Source organism: Enhydra lutris, unplaced genomic scaffold, assembly GCF_002288905.1.
Source record: "Enhydra lutris kenyoni isolate GAN:26980312 unplaced genomic scaffold, ASM228890v2 scaffoldscaffold2, whole genome shotgun sequence".
Lineage (NCBI taxonomy): Eukaryota > Metazoa > Chordata > Mammalia > Carnivora > Mustelidae > Enhydra > Enhydra lutris.
The window spans coordinates 13,686,588-13,709,487 of NW_019154086.1; the positions used below are offsets into that span (position 1 = coordinate 13,686,588).

Genomic DNA, 22,900 nt, shown 5'->3' on the forward strand with positions numbered 1-22,900 from the left:
TTTGTGGCCATCATTTCAGGAATAAATACATTGCACCTTCCTTTGTGTGTCTTCAGTATGGACAAAGTCTCCTGCTTCAGGAATTTTGATTATTAATATGTTAACCATAACTTTCAAATCAAAAGTCTAGACACAGTTTCTGAAATTAAATTTGGTCTGATTTTATGATTTTTTACAAAATGTCTATCCAATCAGACGTTGGTCATCCCTTCCCATTTATCTCGATGTTAAAATAAAATAGAAATGTAAAAGAAAGTAATTCTGGCCCTCTGACAAAATTTCAAATTCATTTTAAATTACCAAACTACGTTTAAGAGTCCTGGGGAAATTCACGGTCTCTGACCCCTCCCCCCATTTCACTCCATCACTCTGCACTGTCCCCAACTAGCAGGATTTTATAGTATTCTCCAACTTTACAACGAAAACAACAGTGCATACATACACATCACTGAACTGAATGTGGGCTAGCATGCACACACGTGTCCTCGTTAATCCCTGTTTAGCCGGTGACTCAATTTCTGTGATGTGTGTATTTTTACCATATTCCTGCTTGGAGTCATTCCGTTACTATTCATCAGTTCCTGGATTTCTCAGTTCTTTTATTGATTTGTGCAGACAATAGGTCAGAATATTTAAGACTGCTGTTATCTCAAAAAAAGAGACGTATGGTCCAGGAAAGAAGCAGGCATCCCTCTGCAGGAGTGAAGGCGTTGACAGAAGGCATGCCCCGGGCACCTTGTCCTGAGCACTGGGTCAGGCCTCACGCAACTGTCTGTTAAAGGAGGGAGATTCCAGTGATCATCGCTGTCACAGCTACACTTCTTGAATATTTACTGTGTTCAGTATTCACTAGTGCTCTCTGCGCGATCTCACTGAAAACTCAGAAAAGCCCCAACAGAGCCTTTATTAGCCCTGTGGCCCAGATGAGGACAGGGGCTTGGCGAAGTCACTTAGAAGGGTTAGAGCACAGATCAGAACTCCTCTTCCGAGGCCAGGGACAGCGCTCTGGGACTTCAGCCTGACCCTGGACCAAACATAATACCCACAAGGCCTTTAGGAAACTTCACACCTTCTGACTGTCACTCCTGCCTGAGCCCCTGTGTCAGTTTTTACAACACCTCCACCTGTTTCTGAGTTCAAAAACTAGAAAAATATCTGTAGTATGGTGGGCAGTGAGGAGGCATCTTTTCATGTGCTCCTTTAAACAATTCTCATAACTAATGCAATTTACCATTCCTGACTCCTCACAATTTCCCCCTCAACATGTGATTTTTTGATTATTTATTATTATAATAATTAACATTTATTGGACACATGATGGTGCAAAATATGGAGGACGACAGACTCCCCCACCCTTTTGGCTTATAATCCAAATATTTAGATTGTAAACACAATGTTTTTGGCAGGTTAATTCTGTGTGAAGAAATAGAGCATTTGCAGGAAATGTCAGATGCTTATTTTATGATCAGTGTAAGGAGTAATTTACCCCACACAAAGATCTGGACTTGGCAAGCAAGCCCTGTCTACCTACCCACATGTGAGGAAGGCAGGAACAATGTTGCTTTCTTGCCACAGTTTTTAGGAAATAGATTTTTAACCCTCAATAAAATGCAGCAGCAGGGAGGGGCAGGGTAGAGGATTACTGATGGCAGGCACTGCTGCTGAGCCAGAGGCATTAATGGAAGGCTCTGCTTACCTGTCCTCATAGTAAGGAATAAATCCAGGCCAACTCTTTGGTACTGAAGAGATGCACAAAAAGTGACAAAATTTGTCTACTTCTGCAAAGGCCTATCTTGCAATCTGCAGGTTGAGACTGGCAGGACAAGACGCACATAACTCACCCCACCATGCTGGCTTCCAAATTCCCTTCCAAGGGATAGACGGAGATCCACAGATGCAATGTTCTCCATTTAAGAAACTCCGCCAATCTCACGTGACCTGATAAGGTGGAATGGAAGATGGAATGGAACACTAAATACCCAACCTCACATGTTTTTACGTCACAGCACCCAACTACCAAAAATATGGATCTCGTGAGGGTCGGAGAAATTCCAACACTGGGGTGACACTGCAGAATGATGGTGCATTTCCACAAAAAGGAGACCCTGCACTTCCACAGTTCAGAAAACAGGAAGGTTTTTTGTTCATGACTGATGAGCTGGCATGAGTGTGAAATCTACACGAACTACCGAACAGATAGGAATTCTAGTCCGGTACCTTCATTCTATAGTGAAGGGTGAGATCATGGGTAGTGCCCAGGTTCACACAGTTGGTAAGTAGCAAAGATGGGACATGAATACAGATTCTCTTGGTCATTTGATCCAGAGCTTGTGCCAAAATGCCATGCTGTCCATGCTTTTGAAACCTATAACACAGACGTAGGCAGTACTGAATATGTACTCTGGAGCCCTCCCCAGGTTCCAAAGCATCTGAGCATCTCCACAAAGTTGGTGAACCCAGAGGTGAGATCTCCCAAACCATTCGCCATGGACAGTCCCACACAGATGCCAAGTTAGCTCAACAGAAGGCCTCCGCAGGGCTTATATTCATCTGGAGGTAAATCTCCCAGCTAGGGTCCAATCCTGTATCCTACTGGTTGTTAGATATTTTGAAGATCACCCCTGCGTGCTGGGAGATCCTGAAGGTAGGAGAACATCACTGACCTATAACTGTAGGAGGCAACATTGCAGCTTGCGAAGTGCAAATCATTCAAATAATTTGGGTGGGGGGGCGGGGAATGTTAACATTACTCTGAAAAAAAGCAATAGAACCACCCCTTTTAGTGGTCCTAATTTTCTTTTCCCATTGCTCTAACTTCTGGCTGCATGAGAACAAGAAATCTGACAATGGTAACATTCTTACTGCTTTCATTACAGTCTCAACTACCAAACCACTATTGGAAGGTACATTACAGTCATTAAAAGGGCACGCTGTCACCACGCTGTCACCCTGTTCCAGCACCTTGTTTACTGCACTAACTGAAATTATAAAAAGAGAGGGGTCCACTGGGTTGATCCACACCTGATCTAGAATTCCATTATTATAAACCAGTTGTTCAATTGAAAAAAAAAAAAAAATCTTTCAATCTCTCAGCCTATTGGTGAAATAATGAACTCTCACTGCTCTGTAATAAATCTTTATGTGTCAATTGGATTATAAGAGAGCTTGGAATTTTGCCCCTTGGCATCTAGCATGGTACGTGGAACTTACGCTTTCTCCTCACTCCACCATAGGAAAACTGTAGTGCTGTTTAAGGCTTCGAAAATACTTAGCGTTGAATTACACACATTCTATAATGTACACAAATGATATTGTTTCTAATATTTGAGTAGTGCCATGCTTCTTTTGAGATACGTGGCATCACGAATGATCAGAGGTTTGCTCCTCAAGAGAACAAAGAGGTAGAATGGAAATTAGATAGACAACAGTCCCCATTACAGGACCCTTCCTAACCATGGCTGCGAAGCATACCATTCTTGATGGATCTGTCCAGATTGTCACGACTGTCACTTAACTTCCTCTTTATCATAATTAAAACAAATAAAAACAAACAAACAAAATACTGTAGTGTGATAATCAAAGGACCAAAATTTTTTTAATTAGCCTTTCAGAACATGCCCATAATATTGGCAAGTGCCTCTAAGAGCAGGAGCCTTTAGGGATGATGCCACACTTTGCATGGGGAAAGGTTATTTTCTGCTGTGACACAGTGTTTGTGATGTGACATTTAGATGATTTTTAAGAAATGACTACTACATAAATTTAGCAATCTATGACACTTGTACCATGTCTTATGCTTTGAACATAAAGTTCTCTTCTCCCCTGGTGTTTCATTTTTTTGTTTGTTTGTTTTTTAATGGCATGTTATAAGTGATTATTTTCAGTTGATTAATAAATGTAATGTCTTCTTTGTACATTGTATAGAAAGCAAAGGATAACCTGACCCTTCTGAGTTAGCCACTATGTGATCCTGGGGGAGGATGGATAACACTTCTCAAGGCTGAAATATGTAACTTTTCTGAAGGGGGGCCTCCCCCTTTTATATATCACAGCCTGCTCTGATACAAAGGTCATAAACTCAGGGGGCGCCTGGGTGCCTCAATCAGGTAAGTGTCTTGACTCTTGATTTCAGCTCTGGTCATGATCTCCAGCCATGGGATTGAACCCTGGATTGGGCATGGGGCTTGCTTAAAATTCTCTATCTCTCCCTCTGCTCCTCCCCTAAACCGTGTGCGCACATGCACACACGGTCTCCCTTTCTTTCTCTCCTCTCACTTGAAAGTAAATAACTATTTTCATAAAGCAAAAAAAAAAAAAAAAAAAAATATTGAAAAAGAAAGCCAAAGTTGGTGGCATCACAATTCCAGACTTCAAGCTCTATTACAAAGCTGTCATCATCAAGACAGTATGGTACTGGCACAAAAACAGACACATAGATCAGTGGAACAGAATAGAGAGCCCAGAAATAGACCCTCAACTCTATGGTCAACTAATCTTCGACAAAGCAGGAAAGAATGTCCAATGGAACAAAGACAGCCTCTTCAATAAATAGTGTTGGGAAAATTGGACAGCCACATGCAGAAAAATGAAATTGGATCATTTCCTTACACCACACACAAAAATAGACTAAAAATGGATGAAGGACTTCAGTGTGAGAAAGGAATCCATCAAAATCCTTGAGGAGAACACAGGCAGCAACCTCTTCAACCTCAGCCGCAGCAATTTCTTCCTAGAAACATAGCCAAAGGCAAGGGAAGCAAGGGCAAAAATGAACTATTGGGACTTCATCAAGACCAAAAGCTTTTGCACAGCAAAGGAAACAGTCAACAAAACCAAAAGACAACTGACAAAATGGGAGAAGATATTTGCAAACGACATATCAGATAAAGGGCTAGTGTCCAAAATCTATAAAGAACTTAGCAAACTCAACACCCAAAGAACAAATAATCCAATCAAGAAATGGGCAGAATACATGAACAAACATTTCTGCAAAGAAGACATCCAGATGGTCAACAGACACATAAAAAAGTGCTCCACATCACTCGGCATCAAGGAAATACAAATCAAAACCACAATGAGATACCACCTCACACCAGTCAGAATGGCTAAAATTAACAAGTCAGGAAATGACAGATGCTGGTGAGGATGCAGAGAAAGGGGAACCCTCCTACACTGTTGGTGGGAATGCAAGCTGGTGCAACCACTCTGGAAAACAGCATGGAGGTTCCTCAAAATGTTGAAAATAGAACTATCCTATGACCCAGCAATTGCACTACTGGGTATTTACCCTAAAGATACAAACGTAGTGATCCGAAGGGGCACGTACACCTGAATGTTTATAGCAGCAATGTCTACAATAGCCAAACTATGGAAAGAACCTAGATGTCCATCAGATGAGTGGATAAAGAAGATGTGGTGTGTATATATATATATATATATATATATATATATTCATATTCACAATGGAATACTATGCAGCTATCAAAAGAAATGAAATCTTGCCATTTGTGACGACATGGATGGAACTAGAAGGGTATTATGCTTGGCAAAATAAGTCAATAGGAGAAAGACAACTATCATATGATCTCCCTGATGTGAGGAAGTGGAGAAGCAACATGGGGAGTTTGGGGGATAGGAAAATAATAAATGAAACAAGATGGGATCAGGAGAGAGACAAGCCATAAGAGACTCTTAATCTCACAAAACAAACTGAGGGTTGCCGGGGGGAGGCAGGTAGGAAGAGGGTGGTTGGGTTATGGACATTAGGGAGGGTATGTGTTATGGTGAGTGCTGTGAAGTGTGTAAACCTGGCGATTCACAGACCTGTACCCCTGGGGCTAATAATACATTATATGTTAATAAAAAAATTAAATTTTTTTAAAAAGTTCATAAACGTTTCATATCCATTTCAGTTAATTCTATTCGCAAACTTACTCCATCATGTGAATTAGCCTGCTAAAAAATATGATGCTGCTTCATATTTGTAATTTATCTTCTGTTTAAAATCAGTAACACTGTCCCTTTTCTTTTTCCACATAACTGTCAAAGCAATCCTTGAAGAATGACTCAGGGAAAGACTATCTGAAACTCATTTCAAAAAGGCCAACCGTTGGATCACAGTGTTTCTGTCTAGTCTGAGAATTTGGAGCATCATTGCTAACTATCTGAGCAGAGCAATGCACAACATGCTTTAGTTATTTTCTAGATGAATATCAGTTTAAATTTACCAAACAATTCAGGTCTACAGACCCAATTCATACCTAAAGAGCACCCTAACCACATTCCCTAAGTAAAGGAAAAGAAGATAAAGCAAACAGAAAAACCTAGCTGGTCTTTGATTTTTGTTTTTTAAGATTTATTTATTTTATAGAGAGAGAAGCATGAGTGCCTGCGAGCAAGGACAGGGGCAGAGGGAAGGGGAAGCAGACTCCCCATTGAGGGCAGAGCCCCGTGGGGGACACTATCCCACAACCCTCAGATCATAACCTGAGTCAAAATCAAGAGTTGGTCTTTTAACTGACTGAGCCACCCAGGTGCCCGGGTCTTAGAAGCTGAATAATCTTAAGGGAAGCATCAATAATCTCCAGGAGAAGAGGGTTCATAACGTGCTAAAGAAATTGAAAAAGTTGAATGGTGCTGATGCAAAGTGATGGGGGTGTGGCCTCTGGCAGCCTCACTGGACTGAGTATCCAAAGGCCTCACCCAGACTCTCCCCAAACTAGCTCCACCATGGTGACCGAGTTGCTTCCCTTTCTGAGGCCGAGTAGCTTCCCTTTCTTATCTGTAGAATGATAAAACTGGCCTTGATTCCCAAAGGTCCCATTCAACTATAACCTGTTGAGGCTGTGAGTCTAAAAGAGACTTGCAACGGCTAAAGTAGAAGGAAGAGGCAGATGGTATATTGGGCTCAAGTGCTCTTACCAAGTCGAGCACTAGGAGCCAAGAAAAGGCAAAAGAAAAGTCGACACAATTCTAAAGAAAGTTAACAGCTAATAGCAAAGTTAATTTCCGAAGGTGTAGGAAGTAAAATTGGCACACAAGACAAAGAAATGTGAGGAAAATATGGCAAAAATAAAAGTGTTACTCATGAGTCTGAGTAGAAAAAAGAAAGAGAGTGTCCGATGAGGATTCAGGCCATTGTATATTCATAATACCAAATTCTTAAAAAGAAAATCTATACCTCCTGATAAAAACACTTTTTTAAAAAAAATGTAAACTCATATCATTCTTTATCTATTTGTCTGGGAATTGAGCCAGGCTGGAAAGTTTGGTCTTATATGGCATGTAATAGGGAATCACCATTACATATTGAGGTGACAGGATAAAACACTAGCTGTCGCTACACACTGAATGCTTGTTTCCCCGCAAAATTCCCATGTTCAAATCCTAACCCCCAACAGTTAGTTGGTAGTAGGAGGTGGGGCCTTGATTAGATCATGACAATGGAGTCTTCATGAATGGGAGCCAAGATTCAAACATGAGCTATATGATTCTGGAGCCTCATTTCTGCTTCTTTGAAACAAGTAAGTGTTTCCTATTAACTAAGGTAATTGCTGCAAAAGTAATCTGGTCCACAGGGTCAGGGAGGGTCTTCCTGAGGAAAGGACTTCAGAACTGAGGGTTTTACGTTTTAGCACACCCGCAAAGGCAATTTCTTTGAATCTGAATAGCCACGGCTAGTTCAACCTTTTTTTTTCCTCTAAAGGTTTAATCTGGCCATGACCCCCTCTTTGAAAAACCCAATTTAAAGTCTCGATCCCACATGTTTAGACTTTAGAACTGACACCTGAAGATGAGCAAGAAGTAAACAAGCAGAAAAGGTGAGAAATTTGGGTGGGAAAGTTGCTCCTGGTGATTATCAAATAATACTCGTTACTTTTAGTCACAAAGGCCTTTGCACCATTATCACATACAGGCACCTAAAATTGCCTTAAGTACACTTTTTAAAAATTATTTTAGTAATCCCAAGGGAGTACAGAAGTATCTTTTCACAGAAATTCAGGATTTGACAACCATTTCTATCTAGGCTGTCCTAAAGAAATATTCTCTGAGAATCATTCCTGGATGGCAGAGCTAGGAACCTGGAGATTCTGGTGATGAACCCCTTGCTTCCAAATGGTGTGATCAGGGGAGCCAGGGTAATAGGGTTTTCAAGTTGCTTGGGTCTTCCTTATGGGGAGGATCAATAAATAAAGAGTTAAAGGAAACCACCCTCCTCTGACCTTTCTCCCAGTCACTAGGTGGGAGCTCACTGAGGGAGGGCAGGCAAGATTCTTGGTCCTGGGATGAGGAAGAGGCGCTATAAATTAGCATGGAGCCCATCATGGTCACAGTGGAGCAAAGAGAGCAAATGAAGCAGTTGGCTTTGGCCACTGCTTCACTGAGGAGAAGTCTCCCGCGGGCTATGATTGGCAGGAAGCCTGGATGTGCGTGATGCCTGTGCCGCTGCTGCATCTAGGCAGATTTCCATATGATGTGATGGACAAGGGGGCGTGCATTTTTGTAATGTATGGTATGTATTGAAAGCCAGATCTGGACTAGTTCCAAAATACATTTTGCAATTCTGGGTCTGGGACAGTTTTTATGTTTTGTGCTGCTTCTTCCAGAAACCAAGCCTCCTCTTTCTCAAGGAGAGGAAAAAAGAACATGTCCCTAATTCTAGCCTTAGGGTTCTTTTTCTAAAGGATAAAATGGCCAGTGTCAGCCAAATATTCCTAGAAAACTGTTCCCTTTGCAAGTTATATTTTAATCATAACTTCCGTTACCAATGATGAGTCTAGTAGGGACCTCATGAAGCAGGGCATTATATAATGACACGGTTACCCATAGAGACTCTATGCCTACTTCCCCTGGCCTGCCCCAGAGACAGAACTCAGGATTAGAATACTCATCAGAGGGGAGGAAGGAAGGAAAGGCCACTCCTATTCATTGACACCTGCTTAACAACCGACACTCTCCTACCCTGTTGATCAGAACCCCCATTTCCAGAGAAGGACACCGAGGCCCCTGAGCCTTCACAGGACACCTTAATGTATGCATTAAGAAAGGCAGCCAGACAGCACTATGGAATGTGATCAGAGCTTTCACAGGCCCAGCACAAAGTTTAGAAACATCTCAGGGGGTTCATGAAAGCAGTACAGACAGGACCCGCAGAGTCTGACCTCTCTGAACTTGTCACCTAGCTTGTGAAATGTCTGAGCTCACAAAGGAAGGCCACAGTCTGACATTCCAAGTAGTAACATGTATGTCTCCTCAGCGTAAGCACTCACATCTGAGCAGCTAGCTTGGGACATTCTGAAAGTGACCTAGATTGACACAGGGTGGCCTGAGCAAGAGGACGAAGGGCAGGGGGTGAGGGAGTATTGAGGGCACGTGGAAGGTGAGGCAGCTGGCTGCAGATGGAGCTGGAGTCACCCCACTGCCTTCTGCCAGTGAGGCGAGTTTGGGGAGAAGGTTCATGGAGCCAAGTTTTCCAAAGGAAAACCAAACGGTAGCTTTTAATCATCCTGTTGCTTAATAATGAAGAATAGACATTTATTTGTTTCATTTCCCAAAGATAAATGAATGATTGACCCATCAAACCCCATGGAGCCGAACCTGGCCTCATAGTTTCCTTTGTCTCTAGACCCAGTCTTTTCTTCCTTTTTTCACTAACTTTAATATGTTGGTTATCAACAAGTAACCCAAAGAAAACCTAGCTTATAAAAACTTAAAGTATTAGCAAGCCATGAATGTTAGTTAGGATTACTTTTTTTTTTTAAGTGTGTAACACTTAAATGTAACATTTGTCTTACTTCAACATTTTATTTCCAATTAAAAAACACAGTATGTTTGGTTTTGTTTTTGTTTTCTTTTAAGAGAAAATACACACATATTCTGAAAGGTTGTGCCTTTTTCTTCCCTCTCAGGGCCCAGGGCAGCAGCGCCAACAATAGAAATCAGCATTAGGAACACGGAACTCCCTCATCAATGGGGTCAGAAACATGTTGCGAGTAAATGCTGAAATAATGACTTTTTTGGACATCTTTTTTAATTAGAGCTGAAAGAGTTTAGAAAAAATGATAACCACCTGGCAAGCCAGCTCCTCTTTGAAAGCTGAATTAAAATCAAATGAGAGAAATAATTAGGACAGCTGGAAATAATAAAAACAATAGATACCAGACACATCTTTGACAAAACACAACAAACCAAAGAGTCATTACAATGTAAAATCTTAATTGTGTCATAGCTCACTAAATCTCTCTCCTTTTTCCCTCCTCAGTTCTTGATCACAGTGGAAAAAAAAAAAAAAAAAAAAAAGAGTGTATCAATATGCAAAGCCAAAAGGCAGTAACATTGTTATAGCCTGAATGGGCCCAACAATAAACAGAGGTAGCTGTTGAAGCACATCCTATCTAAATAGACGGGATCCTGTAATTCGAATGAATTACTGTTTCTCCTGTTCTGTCTCTTTGCGGAGAGTGTTCATCTTTACTTCTTGCAAGTTGTTTGAGGACTAAAACCAACTTTTTGATGTATGTATCAAGTCTTAAATTTGTTTTTTTTTTTTTTTCAAATGCGGGTCTTACTTGGATTCTATTGTCCTGATTCAGAATTATTCCCAAACTATTGCTGGCCTCCATAAAGAACAAAAACGAACAACCAACCTCACCTGAGAGGACTTACACCACTCCTCCAAAATGCAGAAGCTTCTGTAGTCACTGCTACTGTAAGTAGCACTTTCTTTTCTATTTTGCCATGATGTGGGGAAGGCTAATATGCTAACAGTGGTTTTCTTTGGGAAATGGAATTTCTGGTCATTTTAATTTGGATTTGCATTCTTTTCTCTGTTTACTAAAATCTTCATACTTTAAAGCCAAACATAATATCATGGAAATTCTTCAATCCTATAAAGGCATTTAAGAGGGGGGAAATGACCCAAAAAGACATTAACAATGTCTATACTGACGGACCTTAAATACAAACGATAGGCAATGGGAATGGAACTCCGAGAAATGAAGTTCGCAGACTTTGCAACTCCATTAAAGTGCAAATCACCTGCGCTGTGAGTTAACTGTAATGTAGGGAAGGTTCCCAGAGCAAATCAGTGCTGTTACTGACTGCACAGAGCGGAGCATATACCTCTGTGTGGATCTGGAAATCAGGTTATCTAGATACTCAATGAATGACATCCTACATGGCCGTGTGAAAGCCACTTAATCTCCTCAGTCTCTTTGCCATCAGAATATCTCCTTTTCCACAGGCGAAGCTTCTGCTTAAAGTTAATGGAAACTGAGAGAATTGGGACATCTCTCCCTTCACTTTTTCTCTCTGTCAAACCAAGATAAAGGTTTTATTCAAACTTTTTTATTTGAAGATGAGCAGCACCTGAATGAAATTTGGTCGTGATCAGAAATCTTAAGAATTAGAAGTTTTCCAGAGACCCACATAAATGATATGATAATGCCTTGAAGAACGAGAGGGGGAAATCATTCTGAACAAAAATAGAGCTATACAAGCAGTCTTCCTTGAAATAAAAAAGGGTTTCTGCATAAACGCCTTTATGAAAATAGTGCCTACCAAGAAGGAAAAAAAAAGTTTAAAAGAAATTTCATTTAAAGAGTTAATCAAAATGATTCAGGTTTTTACATTTTAACACACCGGCAAAGGCAATTTCTTTGAATTTGAATAGTGGTGGCTCTTTCCACCTTTTTTTTAATTTTTCCTCTAGTTTAATCTGGCCATGACCCCTTCTTTGAAAAACCTAATTTAAAGTCTTGCTTCTACATGTTTAAAACTTGGCTTTAATCTCCCACAAACTGTCCAATTTGAAAAGCAAAGGGGCATGAGCAGGAAGCGTTCTGCTTTAAAAAACAAAACAAGACAAAAAACAGCAATTAACTAAAATTAATTAGTAATCTTGTTTGAGTCATCTGATATCTATGAACCACATAATGATGCTCACCAAATATTTGTTCAGTGAATGAGTGAAATGAATAAATGATCAAATCACGTTTTCTCATCCTGTTACTTGATGACTTGCTCGCAACTTCTATGCCCTAGGTGTCTTCTTTTAAACTGTATCAACGGTTCCCCAAACAAGTCAGCCCATGAGCACTGACACGTCAACTCACGCCAACCTGTAACGACATTTTCAAGAGCTTGCCAGTAGTAATGGGAAATAAGTTAGGATAATCTAGTTGGTTTCTCATGAGGCTAAACATACTCCATTTCAAGGCATCTCTGATAGTCTGAGAACAAGTCCTTTATATTTTTTTGAGACAGAAATGTCTTTTCTTTTGTGAAATGATTTTTTTTTTAAAGTAGTCATTGTGGGAAGTTTGAGAATCTTTTCTTGGCATAATATAAAGTTCACAACATTATGTCAGCACCCTTTGTTTGTTTGTTTTGTTTTTTTGTTTTGTTTTTCTAATTTTACTGCCCTGCAAACTCAAAGTCTGAAAACTACTAGCCTCCAGAATATGCATTATTTCAAGTACAAGAAAAAAGAAGCTTTCTCTTTTCCCATCCCCAGATCTATCAGTCTTGGGAGAAGAGAGTCTATCAGCTGTTCCTCTCCATGAAACTTTTCAAACCATTCTATCCCTCACTATTATCCTGCTAAATACAGAGAGGCAGCCTGGTAACCGCTTTCTGTACACTCGCCATCTCTTTTAAGGAGAAATGATGTACTGGACACAGTTCCATTGACTGTGTTTCTCATCGTCTCTTCTAGAAAACTGCCTTGCAACCAGTTCTGCAACAGACATTTAACCGAAGGCCAGCCAATTCATTTTCTAACCAATTACCAACAAGATCCCTTCTCTCAAAATCTGAGCTAATGGGACATAGAGACAGTCTGTGGTGGATACTGAGCCAGAGAGGCCAAGAGGGAAAGTTGGGGCTAATGCAGTCATGCTGAAGCACATGAAGCGAGAGTGAGCAGGAGGAGTGACCAAGAAAAACATGAGAGAGGACTTAAAGAGATAACTGAACTCTTCAGAAGCCATCAGAGCAGCTTCATTTGCTATTTCCAATTCCCAACTCCATTGGGATTCCATGAGTTTCTTATTTAACCCCTTCTTCTGCCATCTCCCTGTTTGTACTTGAGCTAAGGGTTATCTGTTCCATAACTGAAAGGACATTTCTAGAACTGCAAACATGGACTAATTTCATGCATTCTCAGAAGAGGGACTTCCCATTCTTCCTTTGCTATTTTTTCCCCCTAGTGATTTTCTCTTCCTTATTTCTGTAATGCCAGCAATATACAAAACATCAATCATACTTCCTTCTTTGTTCCCTTTCAGCACTGTGCAAAAATATTTTCCATGTATAAGGAAAAGCCCAGCCCTCAGCTCTTCTCACTCTGCATTCACCCCTAGCCGTCTTCACCATAATCTAGGTTTCATCATGTGCCCAGCCCCAGTGGGACCCTCTGCTCGGCCTGCATAACCAGGTGAGGCATAGCTAAGAACCACAGCCCCTGGACCCCACAGAGAGCACATCAGTGACTCCACTGGGTGAAATTTCCCATTATTGTCATTTTTCCATTGAGACACAACCCAGAGAAGAAAAGTGACAATTTAATGTCACACAAGGAAGCAGCAAGGAGAATAACATTTTATTTAGTCTTTTTACCTACTCTAAAAGATAAAATGTGCTCCCCATTCCCTATAACAGGAAACTGAGCCTCACAAGGCTTGCCTACAATCACATAACCAGTAAGAATTGAGGCCTGACTTTGCATGAGACTTATTAAATTCCAGTCTGTGTTCATTTAATAATACATCCTCTGCCTCCAAAGTTTTAGTGTTCAAACCACACTTAAACCCAAATCACATGACTTCTGACTCCTAAACAAGTGCTCGCTTCACTAATTATCCCATAGTTATCCTGGTACAGCTCAGAGAAAAAGGTGCAGAGATGTGGCGTTGGGTGGATGATAAAAAAGGAGGGCAGCTGAGATTTGGCTGATTTTCTTCGCTGGCCTTCATCAAACAAGGACATGATTCAAAAGCCATCATCAGGTTGTGGTCCTGAGTCACTGCCCACAGGGTCCAGCCCTATGTCCAGCCTTAGGGTAGGCAGCCACCAAGGAGGCCGCCAATGATACCCACCCTCTAGTATTCCCATTTGTGTGTGGTCCTCTCCCTCGTGACATCTGAGTTGGTCTAGGTAACCAACAGCATATAACAGAATAATGATACGTCATTTCTGAAAGCAGGTTATTGAAAGAGTGCAACTTCTGTCTTGAGTGATCTTTCTCTCTCTTTGTCTGTTTTGAATCACTCACTCTGCAGGAAGCCAGCTGCCGTGTTATTAGGTTACTTGGGGAGCCTGCAGAGAGGCTCACACGGTGAAGAACTGAAGTGTCCTGCCAGTTGCAGCAAGGAACTGAAGCCTGTCAACAACCACTTAGGTGAATTTAGGAAAGAATCCTCCCCAGCTGAGTGTTCAGATGAGACTGCAGACCTGTCGAACAACTCACAGGCAACCTCATGAGAGTCTGTGCATAAGAACCACCCAACTAAACCGCTCCCAGATGCCTGGCTCACAGGGCGGAAACTGTTGTTTCAAGGTGCTCCATTTGGGTGTAACTTGTGATGCAGCAATAGATAACAAAAATCAAGCCCTGAGATTTTTTCCCAAGTACTAAGCACTTCTCCTACCTTGGTCCACTCAGGTTGTTCCCACTGAGGGAAGAACAATTCTCCTTAGCCTTCCATACACATTTGGGTCAATACACTAATTCCCCCTCTCTGGCTGGGGAGTAAGCTATGTAGCTAATTCACAAATATTTTCCCTTGACATATGTATGTGGTTTCAGACAGTGCATTTTTCAAAAGCCAAGACTGTCTCTCTTCCCTTTGTGCTATCATTTTTATATTCCCTTTAGCTTTTGGGCTCTTTCTCTCACAATAAGTCAATAGAAGCCAGAGAATTTCAAGAGTTTGACTTCTCTCCTGGGCAGAATATTTAAGTCATACATTATTGTTTGTTTTCAGGCAAACCCGTACAATTATGCAACATAAATTCTTTTAAAGCATCTGGGACTTCAATTCAATTTAAAATCCTGTGGGGTTTATTACCAGAATGAATGATTATAAAATATATGCATGCAAATGAAGAGATAAAAAAATTAAAGAGCATATGAAATTTAATGCACACTACTTGTAATTCCAGGCCAAATTGTTGCAAAAGACAGTGGCTATACAATACCATGTAAAAATGTGGTTTATAATAATTTATGACTTGAGAATGTGGTTTTAATATTCTACTGTCATGACTATATATTAGAATCCAGAGTAGAGAATTAGTTTCTGGTGTTAATAGGAGGGGGAAGGGAAGACAGGTTTACCCAAAGCTGTCATCAGTTTTACTGTAAAAATAAGGAACCTGACTTCACCCCAATGGTACAGCATAGTGAAAAGCTTGTAAAGATGGAGGCACTCTGTTTTCCAGTGTTTTTATTCTCAGAGTTCATCTGGGGACAATCTAATTCAATTACTATTTGTTAAGTGTCAAAAATGTGAAAATAAATATATTTGAGACTCTCGGGGAGTAAGAATGGACGGAATCAAGATTAAGCCTTAATACCTAACCTTGTAGACCACATGATCCAGAGAGACAGGCAAGTATATGCATAAAGAATCCAAACCAGAATTGTGTGAACTCTTGCAGCAACCAAATAACAGATTCCCATGCCCAGACCCAGACTCCTGTTCTGATCCATCTTCCAACCACTGCCTGAGTTAGTCACCCAAAATAAAAATTCACATGTTTCTCTCTTCTGCATGAAGTTCTCCATTGCTTAGACAATACAGTCCAGACTCTAGAAGACCCTCAACATTTGGTCTGAAACTACCTTTTCATATTCAGATAACACTCTAGAGAACAATAGGTAAGAAAAAAAAAATGGTATCACTTGAAAAGACTGAGGATTCTAGCTTAACTCTTCAAATAATGTAGGGGCATCCACTGTTTCTTATAGGACTCATCCCTTCCTAATTTTTGCCACCAAAAGAACTGATCTGAAGAATAGAATCAAGACAACCAACCAGCAAGCAGCTGAGGCATTTCTTTGTAAGGACTGGCACAGGAGAAGAAAACAAAAGGATGCATTATTACAGAAGAAATTAACTGATATGAGCATCTCCTTTCCCTAACCCCTCCCACCCCAGTCCTAGTTCCCAAAGAGGAGATCATTGTGCTTCTAAAGGTCTCAGTTCTGTATACTTCATCCAGGAAGAGAAACTGCCCTCGGATCACTCTTGAATATAGAGGGAGTGGTGAGATTCAGAGATAAAGACAACTGTTTGGAATTCATTAGGCTGATGCAGCAAGATCTAACACTATGAAGGCAAGAGTTGAGGAGCCGTAGGATGAGAAGGATTTTTCTTTGGATCTGACTTTTTCAGTAGGTCGGTAGTTCATGCATGATGTGGAAACAAGCTATTCTTTCATCGCCATGGTAAGCCTGTAAAAACAGAGCAGATGTGGAGCCCTGAGCAGTCAGTGGGGAGCAAAATGCTTGCCTGAACTCCCAGCTTAGTGAAGAAATCAACCCCAACAGCGCCACCGGGTAGAAAGAGGAGGAGTCAAGACAGCAGCACCATGGACTGGTGATGGGCATCTTTTTCACTGTGCTCCAGGAGCACCAAATAAAGCTAAATTCTTGTATAATCTCAAAGATAGAGAAAAGATTTCAGTCTCCTGCCAGTCAAATGATAGGGAACTCAGAGCAATTTATAGTTTATTTAGAGATTTAAGGAATGCACTTTATATCATGTCCTAAAATCTTTATATACTTGACCTAGTTCAGGGTTATCCCCAGGTAATAATGCTCAGACCAGTGTGTTTCCAGATTTCTATAGATCCTTTTGCATGCCAAACCCCACATGCATGGGTCTACAAAGGAAACCACATTACACTTAATGGAAAAAACCATTTCCCTATTCTTTCTTCCTTATTTCTGTAGACCAGAGGCTAAATCCAGCCTGCTGCCTGTTTTTGAATGGTATTAAGCTAAATATGGTTTTTATATTTTTTAAAATGGTTAGAAAAAGCAAAACAAGACTAATAGTTTGTGACACGGGAAAATTACATAAAATTCAAATATCTAGTCCCTGAATAGGAAGTCTTATTGAAACACCCATGACCTTGTTTGCCTTGTATTACCTATGCTTGCTTTCACTACAATGGCAGAGTTGTGTAGTTAGACCCTACGGTCCACATCAGCTAAAGCACTTATCATCTTATTATGCATTCCTGGTCCTTTACAGAAAAAGTTTGCTGACCCCTGCTTTGCATATGTGGAGAGTAACAATATTTAGGAGAGAGTATGACATACTTTATTAGGAAACCAACTGCCTGATCGACAGACAGGAAGCAGATTCTAGCCCTTGTCCCAAGACTTGCCCTCTGTCCCGTCCTAAGTAGGGAAAAGGGCAATGGGCCCCAAATTTTCTGTCCATGTAAGGACTCAGAACAATGGAACAGAAAGGTAAACAATATGCAAAGAAACCAGGGAGGCACTAGAAACTTTGCCAATCTGGGCTTCTACCAGCTACATTATGACAACATGCCCAAATGAAGAAGGTGAGCATGGGGAGGGGAGCAGGTCAGACAGCCTGAGCTGATAAAGGAGCTCCCCAGCTTCCAGTCGTGAAGGCCCACTTCCCTCCTTGCCACAGGGTGGAAGTGAAGAGGAGGAACAGGTTTAGATGCCCTAAATGACATCTTGACTGAAAAAAGGTAGAGCATGACAACAGGAAAAGCAGCCTCCTCTCAGGTGTCCAGAGCATACTTCCCAGACCTGAAATAAGGAGAATTCCAATCAAGCATGCCTTCAGAGCGGGGTGAACTTGGTGTCCTAACTTTGTTGATTTTCCTCAGTATTTATAGTCAACTGAAAAAGCAGCTATTTTATATATTGAGCAGGGAGGGACAAAAAAAATAATCTGGCAACTAAAATATATGCCTCAAGGAACTGGGTTTTTTAAAGATTTATTTATTATTTGAGAGAGAGGGAGAGAGAGAATAAGCAGAAGGAGCAGAAGGAGAGGAAGAGAGAATTCCAAGCAGACTCCACACTGAGTGTGGAGCCCGATGAGGGTTTCAATCTAACAAACAGAGATCACGACCTGAGCTGAAACCAAGTTGGATGCTTACCCAATTGAGCCAACCCGGCACCCCGCAAGGAACTGTTTCAAACCATTTTTTTAAAAAGATTTTATGTATTTATTTGAGAGAGAGAGAACACGCACAAGAGCAAGAGAGCAGGTGATCAGGAGGCAGAGAGGGAAAAGCAGACGTCCCCCTGAGCAGCAAGCCCACCTCAGGGCTGGATTCCAGACTCTGGGATCAGGACCTAAGCCAAAGGCAGACACTTAACTGACAGAGCTACCCAGGTGCCCCTCAAACCAGTTGTTTTTTTTTTTTTTTAAGTTTTCCTTTTTAGCTGAAAATATTAGAAATTGATATGAATTCTCACTAATGTCATTTTTTCATACTCCTCTCCTGACCACCTTTTGTTTCAAATTGAATTAGGCAAGCTGCTGATTCAGAACAACACCTAATTGTTTTTGTAATCCTTTCATTCCACAAACATTTATGAAGGACTTATTAGGCACAAGACACTGTGCCAAGCATACGTGGGTGAAAACAAAATGAATAAAATAAAGTCTTAACCCCAAAGAGATTTGCAATGTAGTAAGAGAGATATAAAATAAGATTACAAATAACCAATATTTAGTACTGGATGGAAACCATATGGGTATGTGTGCCTCTGAAACATAAATGTACTGAGATATTTGGGTGAAAAGCTGAGCCTGGACACCGCAAAACAGAATGGCCCTTGCCCTCAGCTATCAGCGTGCACTTGTGAAAGGGGGTTTCAGAGCCAATTGCCTAGATCAGGGTTTTTCAAAGCGAGGTTGGAAGTGCGCCCCCATCAGAATAACACGTGACACTTGCAAAAAGGCACCCTGGTCTCTCCCTATTCTGCCAAATCAGAATTTCCAAGGCAGGACCCGGAGCCCGGACCCAGTAACAAGCTCCTTGGGTAGTTCCTAGGACACTGTCCAGCTTGAGACAGAAACTGGATGAGTGGCTCTTAAACACTGCTGTTCATGGAATTACCTAGACCCCAAACCTATGAAATCCAAGAATCTGGGAGATGGGTCTCAGGCAGCGACAGTTTGCAATGTTCTCCAGGTGATCCATCTTGCCACCAAGTTTGAGGGCCAGTCTTCTAGAAACACTGCTCCCAAAACTTTACACAAAGACGACTATGCTCCATTTCAAGGAAAAAAAAAATTTCTTCCTTTTCATTGATGCGTCTAAGTAGACACTGAGTAGCCATTTCTTCCTGTTTTCTAATAGATCCTACAAGGTCTTAACTTCATAGTCCAAACCTGATCCATTAATGTAAGAGTCTTGCATGCGCTTGTCAGGCACCGTGGGAAGAATTAGAGAGAAAAGATGAAAAAGCAGTTCAGCAAAGGTGATAGACAAGAAACAGCATGAAAAATGGTAACATTCAGTGTGTCCAAGGGGCTTCAGGGACACAGAAGCACCTGACCAGCCAGGAATTGGGGGTGCCAATGGCAAGCTGGGAGGGAAGGTCACGGCAAGTGTCCTCAGGGAAGGAAACGCTTATGTTGCGTTGGATAAGGAGAAATTTGCCTCACAGAGAAGGAAGAAGTGGCCAGCCCAGCAGACATCAACTGCAAAGGCAGAGTAATAGAGTAGTAGCTGAGGTGTTCAGAACTTCTGGAGTATGATATAGCTGTGAAGTGTCCCCAGCCTAAAAGATGACTTGGGCCATGCTACCAGTTCCCTCAGGGTCAAGAAAATCAATGCTCTGGCCTAGTGAGTCTTAATCCCAGCTATAGAATAGAAGCAGTTGGGATATTTTAAAAGAAGTCCAGGCCATCCCCCCAGAGATACTGATTTCATAAGACTCGGTCACCTCAATTTTTAAACAGGCTCCTTGTGGATTCTAGGAGCCAGAATTGAGAGTCACAGGTAGACTCTCAGTAAGCAGAAAACTGGCCTTGACCCTTGGCTATGCTGGCTGGAGTAGGCTAGGGCTGGAGTCAGCAGGCTGCCCCCTTGCCTGGCTCTCCCCACCTGTTTGCCTTCCTTCCAGTCCAGGCATGTGGTCACTTTATTGCCTTCAAAGGGGAGAAGCCCAGGCTTTGGAGTTGCTATGCCGGCCATTCACCTTGCACAAAGGGGTTGAGTGAGTTCTGGCCACTCCCAGGTACTCAAGCTGCCACACCTGCATTCCTGCATTCCTGCGAGCATTTCTACAAGCACACCATCCTTCCTGGTGGGGGGTGGGGGGGCTATGTTGGACATAGGTGGATGCCCTGTAGCGCAGTAGACCTTAGAGGTATCCCCAAGGAATAGATGTGAGTATAAATTCATGAATTCCGCCATAGCGCAGAACAGAATTTCTCTCATTAAATTCAGTGAAAGGAACTGAAACATTGTAATCAGATGCTTAATGAAAATAACGGAAGATGTAAGGAGGAATGGAAACAGTGAAACCCACATGAGAGGGATGCTGGGCGGTCAGCTCCATTTACACACCAGCTGAGTGACTCCTAGGTCACTGCGGCCAGACAGCATGTGATTCAGATCTATGCTTGAGCAGAAGAACAAACTGCTACACGTCATAAATCTTCTGGGTCATCTGCAAATAGTTGAAACCGGGAATGTTAAATCCATGAATGCCAAGGGTGCATTCATATATCAAAATGAACATTTGTGCAGACAACACAGAGTCCAAGTGAGAGAAATGTGCAGCTGCATTTATGTGCAAATGGGATAGATAAAAATCTATCCATTGAACCTTTGAAACAATATCTCTACAGCCCTCCATATTTCAAAGTCAGTGATAGGTATAATGAACAGATTTTTCTGAATCAAAATCAGGGCATGTGATTTGAGAAAATATTCTTTTCTCAGTTGTAAATGGATTTTTAAAGAAGGGTTCCCCTTGGGGTCCTAGGAGATCCAAAAATCTACAAAAAGCGATGCTAAAAAGGTGGGAGATGGGGCTCCCACAGCTCTTGGGCACACAGGAGATTGCACCAGAGCCCTAGCGCTGGGAAGTCCGTGGCTGTTCCAGAGACGGCCCAGCGGCCATCTGAAGGTACGTCTGGACAGGAAGTGCAGCACATGACCAAGACAAGTCAAAATGAAGAAGCAGACCAAGGCAGTTGCATAAACATCTAAGAAATTAGACTCCACCCCAGGAAGAAGTGGGAGGGAGAAGAGAGAGATCTGAGGTGGTGAAGGTAGGGGGAGGTAGATTTTATTTATTTATTTGACAGACAGAGATCACAAGCAGGCAGAGAGGCAGACAGAGAGAGAGGAGGAAGCAGGTTCCCTGCTGAGCAGAGAGCCCGATGTGGGACTCAATCCTAGGACCCTGAGATCATGACCTGAGCTGAAGGCAGCAGCTTAACCCACTGAGCCACCCAGGCGCCCCAAGATTTTAACTGACTGAATGAAAAACCCAAACCCACAGAGAAAATTCTCAGTTGGATTAAGTTTACTTGGAAAAGACAAATTCAAAACTTTCTGCTGAATCAGTAATTACATTTTTATTATAAGAACGTAAAGAAGATAGTTTGCACATCCGTATATGTGACTGGGAAAGAAAGAGCCACCCCTCAGGCTTTGTTTATTCCTCCTCCTCAAGTGGAAAAGTCTCTCCTTCCACTGGGGTAATAAGGGCAAGAGCTGTTGCCTCTCCCCGAGAGCTCCTTTCATAGCCACTGCAATGGAAAGGGCCACGGTAAGGCCACCAGCAGAGTCTGGTGTATCTTTGCATTCATTCCTTTGCTAATTCAACAATGATCTTATAGGGCTCCTCCCCTAGAGCCTTTGGAGTTCTGGATCAGGAAGCCAAGGGGAAGTTGGGGAAGCCAAGGACAAGCACAATGGACTTTCCTGTCCGTAGACAATCCTCTTTAAAACCCTTCTTTTAAAAAGAGGGTTGCTGTTGTTGTTGTTGTTGTCATCGTTGTTGTTACAAAAGCCAGCCTTGTCATTGTGTCAGGGAAGTGAGTGCGTGCCTGCACACACACACACAAGCACACACCTGCACTGGGAGTAGAATGTAAACCTGAGTGGCTTTTCTGGAATGCAATTAGATACTATGTATCAAAGGTCTTTAAAATGTGCATATCTTCTTAACCAGAAATTCCAGTTCTAGGAATGTGCTTAAGACAGTGACTAACAAGATCGATATGGTGTGCTGGTTAAGAGCTAGCCCTTGATGTCAAATGGATCCTGAGTTCAGGTCCTGATTCCACTGACTAGCTGAATGAAACTGTTCTTGAACATGAACCTGAACATCGTGGTATATGAAATGGGAGTAATAATCATAGCCATTGCAGAAGGCTGTGGTGAGGATAAAATGAGCGGAAACAGTTCAGCACTGGCACACCTGGCAAGATGTGTGACATGGGCCAGTTCAATAAATGTTTCTGTTGGCCTTGAGCCATACTATGTAACATACAGAGAGATGATGGAACAACAGTGGTTTGGAAAGGGGAAAAGCCAAAATGCAATGAAAATATCTAATGATAAGTGATTCACTAAACAAAATTATGATATATCCAGATAATGATTAAGCCATCCTTTAAAAATGTTATGGAAAGACATGTATTACTATAGAAAGATGTTCACAACATATCATTGAGTGAAAGAGGTGGGTTTATAAACTAGCACACACAGCATGATCAGCTTTTTGTTTATACATGCATATATATGCATAGAAAAATATACGGAGAGATGGACTCTGAGATATTAAGATCATTGCCTGTAAGTGAGATTATGGATTTTTTAAGTCTGTCTTATCTTTGGCTTTTTGTATTGAATATGCATTGCATTTGTAATAAGC

General features: G+C 41.6%; 1 long non-coding RNA gene across 2 annotated transcripts; it reads left to right on the forward strand.

Moving 5' to 3' along the window:
- The first annotated feature begins 10,382 nt into the window (after positions 1–10,382).
- Positions 10,383–15,763, forward strand: LOC111152180. 2 transcript variants are annotated; one of them, XR_002640905.1, is made up of 4 exons: positions 10,383–10,514; positions 10,593–10,708; positions 13,287–13,435; positions 14,280–15,763. It is a non-coding gene; the product is annotated as an uncharacterized LOC111152180 (long non-coding RNA). The 2 variants fall into 2 exon arrangements; XR_002640904.1 differs by lacking the exon at positions 10,383–10,514 and having other exon boundaries at positions 10,533–10,708.
- Positions 15,764–22,900: the final 7,137 nt, after the last annotated feature.